This window comes from Sus scrofa, chromosome 16 (assembly GCF_054392235.1).
Source record: "Sus scrofa isolate SSC_HxYL_T2T_F1_AM1 chromosome 16, Sscrofa_HxYL_maternal_Yorkshire_Landrace_v2.0, whole genome shotgun sequence".
Classification (NCBI taxonomy): Eukaryota; Metazoa; Chordata; class Mammalia; order Artiodactyla; family Suidae; genus Sus; species Sus scrofa.
Window position 1 is genome coordinate 83329873 of NC_139398.1, and position 16439 is coordinate 83346311.

Sequence of the window (16439 nt, forward strand, 5' to 3'; positions counted from 1 at the left end):
TATCCTTTTGCAAAGGGGTCTGTCTTCATACAATCAAGCGGACCCTGCCCATATCCAAAGGGAGCTGATCAAATTCCCCAAAACTAACAAACCTCTTATCTCCGCCAAGAGATGGTTCCACCTGTCAACTAGGAACAAGCATGGCTGCTTTTCATGGGGTCTCCTGGCCCAAAAGCCAAGTCCTTCCCCTCCGTGAATGGGTGTCTTAGAGTTCATAACGAACACGTCTGCTTTTCTTCCCTCCCTCCCAAATCAGAAGTGCACTGACATCTGCAGTAGTCATAGTCTTTACGTGTGGAGCGTTGACACTTCTACTTCTCTTCTGAAATGGTACGTGCTTTTCAAACCAAGTCAGGGACCACCCCGTTATGTGAAGAATTTGGCGATTTGAAGGCAGGCGTACATACCTGCACTCCAACACCACTCACACCTGTTTCCCTATAATGGTCACACAGAGACCTATTTCCTTGATACAGATCACTAAAGAAATAGCAGTTTGCCTTTATTTTGTGTGGTGGTTGAAAGCCAAGGCTCTGAAATCGCGTAGACCTGGGTTCACTCACGATACCTAAGGAGTCAGTATGCTTCCTTGTCTATAAAATCCCCGCGGTGATTAACACATGACTTCACCAAGTAAATGGGTTTTTTTTTAACCTCGTCGAGTTATTAGGGGTGGACATTATGTGTAGGAAGTTGTTTATCACAGTAAATATTTTGTGTGTGCCCTAAATGTTCTCAGTGATGATGATGCTGGAGGTGCTGGTGATGATGGAGACTCTGGGCTCCGAGGCCCCGAGGCTTCCAGGTTAGCTGTGTGATCTTAAGTAAGCCCCAGACTTCTCTGAGCCTTAGTTTCCTCCTCCCCAGTGTCTCCTGCCTACCTTTCCAGACTTCGCTCCTGCTGAACTCTGCTTTCTACAAACACAGTGTAGCTATTAGAACACAGTCTTCCATGTACCCAGACAAAACCTGAGGCTCAGCTCTGTAGCCTTGGACAAGTCGCCTGTCTAAGTCAGCCCCTCACGTGGGAGACCAACAGCATCCACCTTATGACCAGCTGTGAGGATCAGGAGAGAAAGAAGTGCTGAGCGCAGTGTCTGACAGAGCACACACATGCAATGTGTGTCAATTAGTGTTATGAAATACCACTCATAATTTTCAACACATTTTCACACTCACTCTCTCCCTTGATTCCTTCACTAAATACTTGCTCCAACAACCGCTCTATGAAGGAGACCTGGCGGACACCGTGTCCCCCTTTACAGCTGAGGAAACTGAGTGTTGGAGACATCGCATCCCTGAATAAGTTAGTGGCTGAGCAGGGATTAAGACCCAATTCTCATAACTGCCAGAACATCAAAGAACTTAGACTCAGGAAACTGAGGGCCCCTAAACCTCCATCAAGCCCACTTAAGCAACAACCTAAGCGTTATCAAAAGGGGAAATCCAACTTCACATCACAGCAGGCTCGGCCTGAGGAGCAAATAGCAAAGAATGGAGATGGAGATAACCAACCAGGGCAGCCCAGGGAGGTGGCTTCCAGGGGTGGAGAGGAACATGCGTGATGACTGCTTCTTCGGAAGTGGCCCACAGCTGCCACAGTTTTCCCATTAGCTAAAGTTAATCCACAGTGGGGGTTGTCATTTTCCAGCTTCCACATTCCATCATACTGTGACCTTTTTTTCCAATGGGTTCTTAATTATCTATATATGTTTAATTTATTTTACAGATGATTGGGGGGAGATCTCAAATCTTAGAGTTGGAAAAAAACTCGAAGAAGTTGTCTTGTCAGCCTTTGTTTTACTGAGAGGGATTCTGATGGCTAGATTCCCTTGAGCAAGGTCACACAGCATGGAAGGGGTGTGACAGAAACCCAAGTCCAATGCTTTTAGCAGTGGCTAAGAGTTCCCCTCCGCCTCCACTTCTTTCAGCCCTAGATCCTACAACAGGACCACTTTTCTCATTCAAGCCTCTTTCCTTGTCCCCCAGAATATGCTTAGAGAGCAAGACTGGACTGTATTAATACAGCAACAAGAGCAACAACCACATGTTCAGTGCAGTATGCGGTGCACTTCTGTGTATATCATTTCCCTTAGACCTCACAGCAATCCCCATGAGGCAGGACCTGGATCCCCATTTTATAGATAAGTAAACTGAGGCTCAGAAAGGTTAGGTCACTTGCATAAAGACATAGAGCTCATCAGTGGCAGAAGTGGGATCTGAACTCGGATCCCTATCACCCCAAAGTCCATGACCTCCTAAGTCAAATATAAACACTTAATTCCTGGATATTTGGGATTACCCAGCCCTTGCTTATTTCTTTTCATCATAAGGAAGTTAGAACTGAAAGGGAACTTAATTGAGCAGACACGCCCAGGCCCTCAGACTTCTGGTCCAGAGCTCTGCCCCACCAGCCATGCAAAGAGCTAGTCATGCACCCTGGGTCCATGGTAATATGGACATTGTCCCAGTGTCAGAAACTTCCCAGGCTGTGTTTGTTCTCCAAGGACAGCAAGAGTGCAGAGCAGCTCTATAAAGAGCTGGAGTCCCCAGGCCTGACTGTCTGCCTCCTGGAGCCTGGCTTTAGTCGCCGGAGTTAGCAGACCTGAGAGCAGAGAAGGCCACCAGCAAAGCAGCAGGGGTCTCTCTCTATCCAATCCCAGTGAGGGGAAGGCTGAGGCTGGCTGGCCTTCATCTGACCTTTGCACAGATTCTCTCTTGAGTCTATGCAGCAAGACGAAGGCAGAAGTAGGAACAGGGTTAGGCTGGCATCAAGACAGACACACTGTGGCCAGGACCCATGGCAATTGGCGACAGCCTATCCAACTACAGTCCACACGTTTGGCCTTATTGGTAGATATTAGGGGGCAATGGACAGAGCCCTGAACCAGGAATTAAGACAGCAGGATTTGAGTTCTAGCTCTGCCACAATTTCGTACCGGTGAGGCTCAGTTCTCCCCTGGCATTTGACTCTAAGAATGGCGTGTAGGATTACGCAAGAATAGGACAAGAGCCCTTTGTGAATGCTACTGAAATGTAAAGGATTATTAACTACTGAACTCCTTAGTCAAGGACTCCAACATAAGCACAAGGAAATGTATTTCTGGTTGTTTTCTTCTGTTTTCTGTTTACTCATGTATTGTTTTCACCTCCAGTTTTAAGGTCCCATGCTGAATGTGCTAAATATGGTGTCATATAAGCTCTAGGGATCAGTTTTACTCATTAGAACAGTCTCTCCCATAGCAACAAACAACCCCAAAATCTCTGTCTTAAAATAACAAAGACTGGAGTTCTGCTTGTGGCTCAGCAATAATGAACCTGGCTAGTATCCATGAGGACATGGGTTCAATCCCTGGCCCTGTTCAGCGGGTAAAGGATCCAGCATTGCTGTGAGCTGTGGTGTAGGTCGCAGACACGGCTCAGAGCCAATGCTGCTGTGGCTGTGGTGTAGGCTGGTAGCTACAGCTCTGATTCGACCCCTAGCCTGAGAACTTCCATATGCAGCCATAAAAAGACAAGACAAAAACAAAAGCCCAACAACGAAGAGTGATGTATTCATCTCAAGTCTGCTATAGATCTGGGGGCTCTCCAGGACTACTGTCCTCCACGTTGTGGCTGAGCCTTGCATTTCCATGTCAACACACGAGCTCACACTTGCTGTGCAAGGAAGCAGCCACTGAAGGCTTGCATGCTGGCAAGTAAATGCTTTACACCCAGAAGTGACATATACCACTGCTGCTCACTCTTCACTATCCAAATAAGTCACCCAGCCCTACCTGAAGCCAAGTATAATCCTCCATGTCCCCAGAAGTAAACAGGAACCAGACGTCAGTGAACAATAGGTCTCTACTTTCAGGGAGTCTATTGGAGAAGGTGAACAAGGAAACCAAAATAACACCGCAGTGTGATGAGTGAGCTTACAGAGGCATGTACAAGATGCCATGGAACACAGAGAATAATAGCAACCAAGGGCAATATTAAGCCACGCTTACTGGATAGGTGTTATGTGCCAGGTACTGTGAAAATACTGTTGGGTGATTTTGAGTAATCTCTCTAGAGTAGAAATCTGATCACCATACTCTCCATGTTCACATCTTCCAAACGAGAATGGCACTGGAGAATGACCCAGAGAGGAGGGGGGTTTTAAAAACTGGTGTGTGTTCAACAGTGGTAAAAGGGGAGAGAAGTCAAGTAAGAAAAGAGAATCGCGTCCAGTGGATTTGGCAGTGGGGGATGGGAGAAGATGTGCATGTATGAAACAGGGAATGCAATTCAGGGGCGCAAAGAAGACAAGAGACAAAAGGAAGCAAAGACAGTGGGAAGCCAATTCCTTCCGAAAGCCCTACTGTGAAGAGAAGATGAGTTGGTGTTAGCATTTATTGAGCACTTTTCTAAAAACCAGGCATCTATGGTTAGCAAATTAAAAGGATTATTTCCTAGAATATAGCAATCCCATTTTATAGATGAGGAAGTTGAACCTCAGAGAGGCTTAATTCACCCAATTTTTTCCAGCCAATAAACAACATCACCAGCTATTATCCCCAGGCTGCCCAAGTCCTGGGACCATGCTCTCGGCCCCGTCCATCTATTGAATGTGGTGCGAGAGGAGAGGGTACAGAGCCATGGGGATGGCAGGGTCAAGGGGAGACAGGACCCCATCCTAGTTTCCTACAATCCTGTTCTCCTAACAGGCGGGATTTGTGCAATTCACTCAGAACTAGTATCACGAGAGGACCTTGGCTATCCATCCCCATGGATATTTGCAAATGAGACCTCAGGATATATGAAAACAGCTACCATGTAAGGAGATTAAATGCCCCTTCTGTCCAACTATAAAAGTTAACACATCATTTAGGAAGCAGTCACTTCACAATGCCAGCCTACTTCTGGGATCGATTGACTGAACTGAAGCAAATGATTGAATGAGTTGCAATCAGTTGATTGATGAATTGATTTTGCATCATAGAAGATAAAGCTCAAATCCATCTACTTCTTTCCAACTCTGCTGCTGTCAACTCTAGTTAAACTTGGCACCATCTCTCTCCTACTTAACTTAAATGACCTAACTGGCCTCCCCTCCTCTGTCCTCTACCACTTCCCACCACAGATGAAGGATCATTCAATCAGATCACAGCCATCTCCTGCAAGAGCTCCTCAATGCTCTTACTATGTTCTGTTGTCTCTGCCCAGGAAGATCTTCGCCTGAATGGCTCCTTTTCATCCTTCAGGTCTCAGCTCAGATGTCGGCCTCAGACAGTCCTTCCCTGACTCCCTATCTAAAAGTGTCCCCCGCTTCCAGTCACTGTCACATCATGTTCTGTTATCTTGGGAGTAATATCTAAAAAGTGAAAGTTTGCCTGTCAGTTTGTTGTTCTGCTTGCTTTTTCATTAACAGTGGGACCCTGTCTCCCTCAATCATCCCGGTATTTCCAGAGCCCAACACATTGCCTGAACCATAGGAGTTCAGTCAAGAGCTGTGGAGAGAATTAACCTTAGAGATTCTCTTAGCCAAACCACCATCTGCTGTCAGAATCTCTGCCACAAATACCGTGGCCAAGTCACTTCTGCTTGCGCACTTCCGAAGCTGGGGACCCCGTCTACCTCCCAAGGCAGCCCATTTCCTCTTGGGACACCTCTGACATCTCCATCAGCCCACACCTTCATTCTGGTCTTGGGGTCACAGAGAACCAATCCAGGCACCTGAGAGCCCTCGGGTAACTGGGGTTGGTCTGAGGTTGGTCCTTCTACTCCCTCCTCACACTTGGCTGCCTCACCACTCTCTCTGGTTCTCAGTCCCTTCTCCTACCACGGGGCTCTCAGAGTACACCAGCACATCACTTTCCGTCTGGAGCTGAAAGGCCAAGAAATGAACTCTGGCCTCCAGCAGTGCTCAGAGCAGAGGGAAGTGGGGCCATGTGCATCCTTACTCTGCCCTGATGGCCTTCAAAGCATTGTCTTTAACAGTAGCCTCCCCCCCCCACCCCCACGTTCCATTCTGAAGCTGAATCTTACAGAGCACTTCAACAAACTGATTTTTGAAAATGGGCTCTTCTGGATGGAGTGGAGCAGAGGCCAGGAATCTCAGTACCTTGGCCTTACCCTCAACCTGCCTCCCCAAGGCAGCCCTGGACCCCTTGTCAGAACCTTAAAATCATTTCTACACACACCACCTCAAAGACATTTCACTTTAGGTAACAGGTCACGATGCTGACTGACCCTGTGCTTACAGACAGCAAAACTCTGGGCCTTCTTTTAGAGTATAGGAGTATAGATGAAAACAAGCTTTTATAGTAAATCCAGTAAAAAGGAGGAGAGACAGACACAGGCATGTCCCCACCTCACCCTCTTCCCTCATCCCATCCCAAGTTGACCACTGCAGATAAACAATTGAGTGCACGTCCTACTGGTCTCTCTCCCTTGACTGTACATGCATTTATGCCCATTACACATCTTTGTACAATTACGACTGTGCCACACAATTTCCTTCATTCACTTCACCATGTCTTGGAATCTCTCCACATCATTGATACCTCATTCTTCACAGTCTACACACCTCCAAGTTTGGAAACATAAGAAGTGGTTTATTATTATTACATTTGATATATGATGAAATGATTTTAATCAATAGGTCCAGACTTTATGGCCTGCCTGTAAGATTCCGTGGTCTGGACCTGCCTTCGTTTTGTGGTGTTTAACCACTCTTCTCCCGATGGACCTGCAGGTTTATGCAGCTTTTCACTATTACAAACAGTGCCACAGTGAATAGTTCTGTACATGACTGCATGTTTCCTTGAGATATATCACAGGAAAGGAATTACTTTATCAAAGGACACGTGCTTTTTAAATTATTTTCACAAATATTAGTGCCCAACTCACTTCCAAAGAAGTGTCAATAAGTTACTGTCCCCATAACGATACTCATTTCTTTCTCCTTGCCAATGGAAGATATTATCAAGCATTCTAAATTTACCAATTTTCTTTGTTGTTGTTTTTTGCTTTTTAGGGCCACACCTGCAACATATAGAAGTTCTCAGGCTAGGGGTCGAATCAGAGCTATAGCTGCCAGCCTAGACCACAGCCACAGCAACTCGGGATCCACGCCATGTCTGCAACCTACACCACAGCTTACGGCACTGCCGGATCCTTAACCCATTGAGTGAGGCCGGGATTGAACCTGCATCTTCATAGATACTAGTCAGGTTCTTCACCTACTGAGCCACAACAGGAACTCCCTCAAGAGGGTTTTTGTTTTTGTTTTTTTATGTCTTTTTGCCTTTTCTTAAGCCACTCCCGTGGCATATGGAGGTTCCCATTCTAGGGGTCTAATCGGAGCTGTAGCCACAGGCCTACACCAGAGCCACAGCAACGCAGGATCTGAGCCACGTCTGTGACCTACACCATAGCTCACCGCAACGCCAGATCCTTAGCCCACTGAGCAAGGCCAGGGATCGAACCTGCAACCTCATGGTTCCTAGTTGGATTCGTTAACCACTGCGCCACGACGGGAACTCCAAGGGTTTTTTTTTTTAAATGGTACTTTACTATCACTTAAAATTTTCACTCCAGATTCCTAGTGAATTTAAGTAAATATATGTTTTTTGTTTTGTTTTGTTTTGTTTTTTGCATAGTAGGCAGTTTGAATAATATTGGTTGTTTGTTTTTGTCTTTTCAGGGCCCCACCCGTGGCATATGGAGGTTCCCAGGTGAGGGGTCTAATCGGAGCTACAGCTGCTGGCCTATACCACAGCCACAGCAACGCCAGATCCGAGTCGCATATGCGACCTACACCACAGCTCACGGCAATGCTGGATCCTTAAGCCACTGAGTGAGGCCAGAGATTGAACCTGCAATCTCATGGTTCCTGCTCAGATTCGTTTCCGCTGCACCACGATGGGAACTCCGATATTGTTTGTTTTTTTTAACATGTGCCTCCTTAATACATCTGGAATTCAGTTTCTTGTAAAGTATTTGGTGATGGTTTAATTTTTTCATCTGATTAAATAGTAATTTTTCCAGGATTATTCTTAAGTAGCCCTTATTTCTCCACTGATTAGAAATGCTATCTTTCTCATAAACTAAATCCCCATACCTATCTAGGTCTATTTCTGGTCCCAGCTCATTGTCCCATTGCTGTTTGTCTGCTTCTGCACCAGTGCCACACTATTTTAATTACTATGGCTTACCATTGTATGTCTATGTCTGATAGCGTCCTCTGTTGTTCTTCTTTTATAAGGTTTTCTTGACATTTCTAGCCCGTTTTCGCTTCCAAATGAACTGTGGAATCAGCTTGTTGAGGCCTATAAAAATAGTTTCAAGTTTTGACTGGAACTGCATTGAGTTTATAGATTAATTTTGGAAGAACTTACATGTTAACAATTATATAAATGTGGTATGTCTCTCCATTTATATAGGTATTCCTTTATGCTGTTCAGTAAAGTTTTAGAGTCATACATACATATTTTTATACGCAAACACACACACAAGTCATATATTTCTTGTTAGGTTTATTCCTAGGCATCGTGGGGGCAAGTTACTACTGTGGATGAGATCCTTGTTTGTTGTTGCTTTTTCCGTTACGCTGTCAGTCTGTCCACACGACCAGTGCTAGGTCACTGCTTATACTCTGGGTTTGGGGAAATTTAAGAGAAAATCTATTAGGTGTCAGCCAGATAGACATAGCACAACACCCTACAAGGTCTTGGTAAACTGAAGACTGAGAGAAAGTCAAGGAGAGGGCGCTCACAGGCCTTTTAGAGTCTGTTACCGGCAGAAAACAGGGTTAGAGGTATTCTTGTCTTAGTATCATCTGCTGAATGACTCTCTCCAAGACACACCAAAGAGACATCACAGCTGTGAAGTTATGGCCAGCCCAAAGCTGGCTCTGCATCAGATCAGACTCAGCAAGGCTGAGTAGTGACAGCCAAACCTACAAAAGACTGAAGTGGGTAAATGGGTAAATAAGATGCCGAGTTGTTTCAACTCATGATGGGGCTTTCCATTCCAGAAAGAGCAATGTTTGGGTCCCCCATAAAAGCACTCCCTTGCCAGTCTCTGGATCCCAGGAAAGCCAATCAAAGGTTGCTTTTGACATACTGAATTAAAGAGAAAAAATCTGGACAGTCTTGAGGAAGATTTCATCCAGGCCAGAAAAAGGTTTATCCTCACCTCGCCACACAGAAACCCTGTCTACAAAAAAGCTGCCGTTCCCTCAAGCAGTGTGACCCCATCTCCCAGACGATGCTAGATCGCCAACTGCCAAATTCCTGCTCCTCAAACCGCCCTTTCTTGGACAACTAAATGAACGTCTCTGATAGGCTTATAAAATAGTTCTCAAAACAAGACCCAATACAGTTAGGGTTCCACTTATTAACTTACAGGCACAGACCTGTTCTAATCACTGAGATGACATATGGCAAATGGATCATTGTGGTGGCTGCTGAGCCTTGCCAGATTTCTCTGCTGCATGTTTATCTCTGCTGTTAGTTTAACTCTGAGAGATCAACCTTATTTCCCATGTTTCCAAGTTTGCTGGTGGCATGTCTCACTTCTATGCCCTGCATTGCCAATGCTATCCTCTTTCCAGGTGTTAATCTACCCTTCAATTTACACCCTTAGGCACCCAGTTACAAATCCACCTCCGTGTAGCATCACAATCCAAACCTCTCCACCTATACTGACCATAAGGATATGCATGAGCTAGCCTGTCTCATGGGCTCAATGAGGTCGGAGTATATACTATGTCTATTTTGTTTCTTTTACCTACTCATCTAGGAACTTTCTGTTTTTGTTTAAAAAAAAAAGAAGTAAATCTAGAGGCAGCATGCAATTGTCAAAAGAATGTGAAATTGGGAGCCACACAGGCTTGGATTCATATTCCTACTCTAGCCCATACTAGCTATGGGACTTTGGGCAAGACACCTGGCCTCTGTTTAACCTCTCTGAATTTTAGTTTCCTCCCCTGTAGAATGAGTATAACACCCAGTGTGCTATGTTGCTGAAAAGTTTAGAGATACGATGCATATAAAGTTCTAGCAAAGGTTAGACACCCAATAAAAGTAGCTACCATTGGCATTTTTATGTAATTACTGAACTCACGCTGGGCTTTAGTGACCCCTTAAAGACAAATGAAGAGGCTCAACTCCACGGGTCCAAACTATCTATAGTTCTTTACAACAAATGTAGCTCTGACTGTGTGAGCGCCAAATGAGAATTACCAGGCGTGGCAGTGACTTGGGAGAGGCTGAAGGCACAGAGCAGGCGTCTGGAACTAAGGAAGCAAAAGTCAGCATCTGGGGAGTGTGCCAGCAGCAGACTTGAGCGAAGAGCAGACACTGGGTCAAATCCAAAGGTCAAACCAGGAACAAGGCAGGAGCCCTAGCAGACTGCTGGACCTGAGGCAGTTTTTGTCCTTTGCCCTTTTTAATGTGTCCTGCCAATTGCAGGCATCTACAAACCCACAGGTATACAACAGCAGCCAGAGGCAATATCCAGTGGCACTGAGGTGTCAAGAAACTGTTGCTCAGTGCAACTCTGGGAGCTCCTGAGAGGCTCTGGGTAGTACAGCCGAGTGGTTAAAAACTTGGGCTCTGGCATTAACATCTTGGGTTCAAATCCCAGCTTTGCCACTTACTGGCTGTTTGATGTCAGGAACAGTACTTTAAGCTCAGTGTGCCTTAATTTACCTAACTGTAAAATGGGGATGGTAACAGACCTACATCACAGGATTATTGTGAATAGAAAATGACACACATTGGAGTTCCTGCCATGGCCCAACAGGATCAGCTGCATCTTCAGAGCACTGGAACGTGGGTTCAATCCCCAGCCCGGCACAGTGGGTTAAGGATCCAGCATTGACACAGCTGCAGTGTAGGTCGCAATTGAGGCTTGGATCTGATCCTGGCCCAGGAACCCCATGTGCCACAGGGCAGCCAAAAAAGAATAAAAGAAAATAACACACATAAAATTCTTAGAATCGTCCCTTGTATGGGATAAAGTCTCAATCTATTAGTATTATTTTCAGTGTTATTAGCAATTCTACATATGCCAATAACTAGTGGTGGGAATGTGAGATTTTAGGGCTTTAGTTCCCTTTTCTATCCAATGGAGACAGGAATCTTCCCTCTTGGAGTTCTCTTGGCACAGCAGCTTAAGTATCCATCATTGTCACTGCAGTGGCTTAAGTTGCTGCTGTGGTGCAAGTTTGACCCCAGGCCTGGGAACTTCCACATGCCGCAGGTGCAGACAAAAAACAACCAACCAACAAGAATCTTCCCTCTCGGAGTTCCCGTTGTGGCTCAGTGGTTAACGAATCCGACTAGGAACCAGGAGGTTGCAGGTTCGATCCCTGGCCTTGCTCAGTGGGTTAACGATCTGGCATTGCCGTGAGCTGTGGTGTGGGTTGCAGATGCAGCTCGGATCCCTCATTGCTGTGGCTCTAGTGTAGGCCAGTGGCTACAGCTCTGATTCGACCCCTAGAATGGGAACCTCCATATGCCGCAGGAGCGGCCCAAGAAATGGCAAAAAGACCAAAAAAAAAAAAAATCTTCTCTCATGCCAGACTTCATAGGACAAAACTAAAATGAGGATGTTTTGAAAAGCAAAAAGCAGCTGGTAAGTATGAGACTTACTATTAATAAAAGGAATGAACACAATGTATTATTGAAAAACATAGAACCCTGGAGCCAATCAGTCATGGAGCTGAGCCTCAGCTAACTGCAGACAAAGCATTCCATATCCCCAAGCTCAGTTTATCCATAAAATGGTGTCCCTGTGAGAACTGGGGGAGAATGTGCACTGAAGCACTGAGTCCTGTCCCTGGCACTCAGCCAGGATGGTAGTAAACTTTCCACAGGCTAGTGAGCCAGCTCACACTCTCGCAGGACCGCGAGGAGACTGGAGCTGACTCTTCTCACACGTGGAGGCAACATCTGTGACTCTGGTTCCACAGTGCTTCTCAGGGGTGGGGGAAAGTGCTTGAGAAGCAGCCTCGGCATCTGCCACGCTGAATGCCCCTGGTCCCTGGCTCTGGCTGGCATGGCTGGTCTGACTGGAGAGCGGGCTGATCTGGTTCTCACGCATCTTAATCCCAAACCCTGTCAGAGCTGAGACTCAGTGAGAGTTTCTCCAAGGAGGGCAGAGCCCGCCTGGGGCAGATTCACCTGCCCTTGAAGGTAGAAAAGGGGTGACACCTGTTCCTTAAAAAAAAAGTGGTGGGATCGGGTTCAAGGTTTCTATATGCACATCCCACCTGAGCCACTGAATTGCCTGTGTGGCCCAGGAAAGTATGTTGCCCTCTCTGGGCCATGTGTAAAACAAAGGAGTGGAGACAGACGTCTGCCTGTAATATTCAGTGAGGAAGATGATGATGATGGCCAAGAACAATGCCTCCTCTACCCACACTCCATTCCCAACATCTTAGTTTAACTTTCATTGAACTGACACTATGGGCTCAAACACACCCATCTCCCTGGGCCTGTTTTTCTTACACTGCAGTTCCTTCTGGTCATGCCTGCCATACCCATCCTCCTGAAGTCAAACTGTGATACTGCTCCACTGTTTAAGACGTCAGTGGTGGAGTTCCCGTCGTAGCTCAGTGGTTAACGAATCCAACTAGGAACCATGAGGTTGCGGGTTCAATCCCTGACCTTGCTCAGTGGGTTAACGATCCGGCGTTGCCGTGAGCTGTGGTGTAGGTTGCAGACATGGCTCGGATCCCGCATTGCTGTGGCTCTGGTGTAGGCCAGTGGCTACAGCTCTAATTAGACCCCTAGCCTGGGAACCTCCATATGCTGCAGGAGCGGCCCCAGAAAAGGCAAAAAGACAAAAAAAAAAAAAAAGAGACTTCAGTGGTGCCCAGCTGGCTACAGAATAAGACCCAAACACCTTGGTTTGGCAGCTAAAGATACCCAGAGTCTCCACTCAATCCATTCTACAGTGTCCTCACAGCAGGCTTGTTGAGAACATGCACTTAGATCATCAGACAAACCAGATTCGAATCCCAACCCCACGATTTATCGTGTGAATGTGAACTAATCACTAAACCTTCTTGAGTTTTCCTCATCTGTAAAATGAGGGTGAAAATACCTATGTCATAGGATTGTTTTAACGATGGAATGAGCTCGAGTTTGTGCTATGCTTCACATAATGCCAGGTACATAGCAGGTCCTCAGTAAGGGAGACCTGTTATTGTTTGTACGCCCAATGGTTGAGCCTAGCTGAACTATTCGCACGGCCCTGACTACACTCTTTTTTTTTTTTTTTTTTTTTGGTCTTTTTACCATTTCTGGGGCTGCTCCCGCAGCATATGGAAGTTCCCAGGCTAGAGGTTGAATAGGAGCTACAGCTGCCGTCCTACACCAGAGCCACAGCAATGCGGGATCCGAGCCACATCTGCAACCTACACCACAACTCATGGCAACGCCAGATCCTTAACCCACTGAGCGAGGCCAGAGATCGAACCCACAACCTCATGGTTCCTAGTCGGATTTGCTAACCACTGTGCCACGATGGGAACTCCATGCCTACATTCCTTTGCTTGTGCTACTTCTTCCATATAAAACTCCTTTGCCCCCCAACTCTCCAAATCCTAATCTTAGTACACCAAGCCTGCAGCCCTGGTTCTCACACACTCTCCTACTCTACACCTGTATTCCTCACCTCTCTCCTTCCTCCTCATTCATCACTGGCCTCCTCTCCAGCTGAAATCAGATTTTTTTTTTTTTTTTTTGGCTGCCCTGCAGCATATGGATTCCCAGGCCAGGGGTCAGCTGGCCAAGCTGCAGCTGTGGCAATGCCAGATCCTTAATCCACTGTGCCGGGCTGGGGATCAAACCTGCGACCCAGTGCTCCCAAGGCGCTGCCAGTCCCGTTGCACCACAGTGAGACTCCTGAAATCAGATATTCTTCACATCTCAGAACAATACCAGATCTAGAGATGCTGACTTCAGGAGGATGGAACAAGCTGATAGGGGCCATTTCAAATGCCATCTTCTCCCCAGAACATTTCCAGATTCACCCAAACTGCCCGGAAGTGACCTCAATGACTTGAGAGCAACATCTAATAGCAACTTATTAGAGCCTCTTACGACCCTTATTACTTCCAGTTTTAGATTTGTGTCCATACCTTGCCTTGCTTAGTAGATAATTTGAGCTCCATGAGGACGGAAACCAAGACCCACGCCTCTGCCCTCGCTGTCCTCCCAGTGGGCCTCATAACAGTTTATACAGTTGGCAGTTCCCATTGTGGCTCAGTGGGTTAGGAACCCAACTAGCATCCATGAGGATGCAGGTTCACTCCCTGACCTCACTCAGTGGATTAAACAATCCAGCATTGCTATGAGCTGTGGTATAGGTCACAGACATGGCTCAGATCTGGCATTGCTATGGCTGTGGTGCAGGCTGGCAGCGGCAGCTCCGATTCAACCTCTAGCCTGGGAACGTCCATATGCTGCAGGTGCAGCCCTAAAAAGAAAAAAAAAATGAATTTCTAGAGTTGAATCAATTCTAGAGAAGAGACAGCCCTTTCAGAACTGGAAGACTGAGATTTTGGAAGGTATAAGAATCCGGTTCTTTGTCCTCCTCTTGGGTGATGTCTCTTGGTTCCAACTGCAAAAGGCACACACCTTGCCCCCCACATCCTCTTCCCACCCACGCACCCGCCAGGCTCTTAGCTCTTTCCTACGAAAACACCTCACGCTTCCTATCTCACCACAGTACTGAGTTTAGAGGAGTTTGCTGGGGGAGATTAGAGTCTGAAATTAGACATAATGGGGATGGGGTAGGGGATGGCACACGCAGGAAGCCTTCAATAAATGTCTATTTAATGACAGAATGAACAAATGAATGAGTCAATGCCCTATCTTGGTTTTACAAGCATGGGAGCTGCCCAGTTTCCAGAAATCAGGCCATAATGGAATCTCAGAGGCAAGACTGGAGGGTTGGGGCTAAAGCCCATTGAGCCAGAGCTCCAGCAATCCCTCCCTCCTTCTCCAGACTTAAATGGGCCACCCATGAGAGTCTGAGACCTGGAAACCAACTCCTGGAGGTGGGGTCTGAGGTTCTCGGGTGGAGAACTCAAATATTGCTCCCCCAGCCCCTGAACCTGAACATGGACCCCCAGCCTGTCAAATACCAGCCAACTCAACTAAAGGGCTAAGTAAGTAAAACAGCATTGAGCTTTCAGCTATTACACCAATTACTTTGATCCCTTCCGAACGGCATTTCCCACTGCTGTTTACCAACGAGGGAGGAGAAAGTCGATGGGGAGGCTTGTTTGGGTAGCGGCTCCTGAGAGCAGGAGCAGGCACTGGGAGGAGTCCAGCTGCCTGAGGACATGAGGTACAGTCTCCGCGTCTCTCACCCTCACTTTTCATGAGTCATTTCACAACAAGACCCTACAGGTTTTATTTTGCTTTTCTTCTTTTAGTTGATGCATGTTTCTTTTTCTTTTCTTTTCTTTTTTTTTTAACAATCAACATACATTATTACTGTAAAAAGAAAAACTGCTTTAAGTATCAGTGATAACTGCAAATGTAATAAAGCCCTTCCCTGCTTAAACTTCTTTGAAGACTCCAGTTAACCCTGCGGTGATGTCCACACTCCCCAGCACAGCTTGCAAGGCGCTGTGTGCCTCCTCCTGCTCCCACTCTATGCGTTTACTTGCTATTCTTTCCACGGTGCCATGCCCCCGCCCTTCACAAGTGCAGTTCCAACTGCCCATGGAACTTTCCTCTCTGGCTCTGCCACATTTGGTCTCACCTTAAATAGCACATCTTCCCGGCACCTTCCCTGACTCCACACCCCGAGTCTAGATGGGGAGCCTGACTCTGGTATCTCCCTAGCTCCCTGTACTTTATCCCCAGCAAAGCCCTTATCTCCGTGTGGTGTAAGCACTACTCTGTAGGCTCTGTGATGGTGTAAACATGTCTTTCCTTTCCTCAGCAAATGCCCTGGTGCCTAGAGCAATGCCTGGCACGCAAACGCTCAGTTAAATATCACTGGAAAAAATAAAACTAATAACGATTACCCATTAGATTTGGAAGGGTTCTTAGAGACCAACTAGCCTAACTCCTTCTTTTAACAGTGGGACCTGGAGAAGTAAAACCAGATTCCTATCCCAGGTCTTTTCTGAATTGCTCTGTGACCTTAGGAAATGCTTTCCCTCTCTGAGTCACAGTCTCTCCAGCTATAAAACAGGGAAGGCTCTTCCTACTCTAACTTTGTCTGACTATTCCTCCTCTTCCTCCTCCTTCTCCTCCTGGGTACAGGGTAGCTCATAGGTGCATGGACTGGGTGGGGAGCAGGATGCATCAAGAGAACTATAAGGTCAGGTTTACCCTTGCAAATTGTTGCCCAAGTCGAGGAGCTAAAACCCACAGAGAGCAGATGTGCTGAAGTAACTGTTTCAGGTGCTTCTGTCTTGCTAAGAGATCAGAAAGAGA

General features: G+C 46.5%; 1 protein-coding gene and 1 long non-coding RNA gene across 11 annotated transcripts in view; one reads left to right on the plus strand and one right to left on the minus strand.

Moving 5' to 3' along the window:
- LOC110257249 (uncharacterized) overlaps positions 1–16439 on the minus strand; it is an 830883-nt gene that overhangs the window by 781444 nt on the left and 33000 nt on the right. For 4 of the 9 annotated variants that reach the window (XR_014831013.1, XR_014831009.1, XR_014831018.1 and 1 more), the window contains one exon: positions 8184–8297. The exons of 3 other annotated variants lie outside the window; for them this stretch is intronic. This is a non-coding gene — a long non-coding RNA (uncharacterized LOC110257249). Of the gene's footprint in view, positions 1–7517; positions 8298–8491; positions 8624–16439 lie in introns of those variants that run through there. 2 more of the 9 variants (XR_014831012.1, XR_014831016.1) reach the window with 2 other exon arrangements.
- The window catches only part of GLRA1 (glycine receptor alpha 1), an 88866-nt gene that overhangs the window by 45891 nt on the left and 26536 nt on the right, over positions 1–16439 (plus strand). The gene's annotated exons all lie outside the window — the stretch shown is intronic.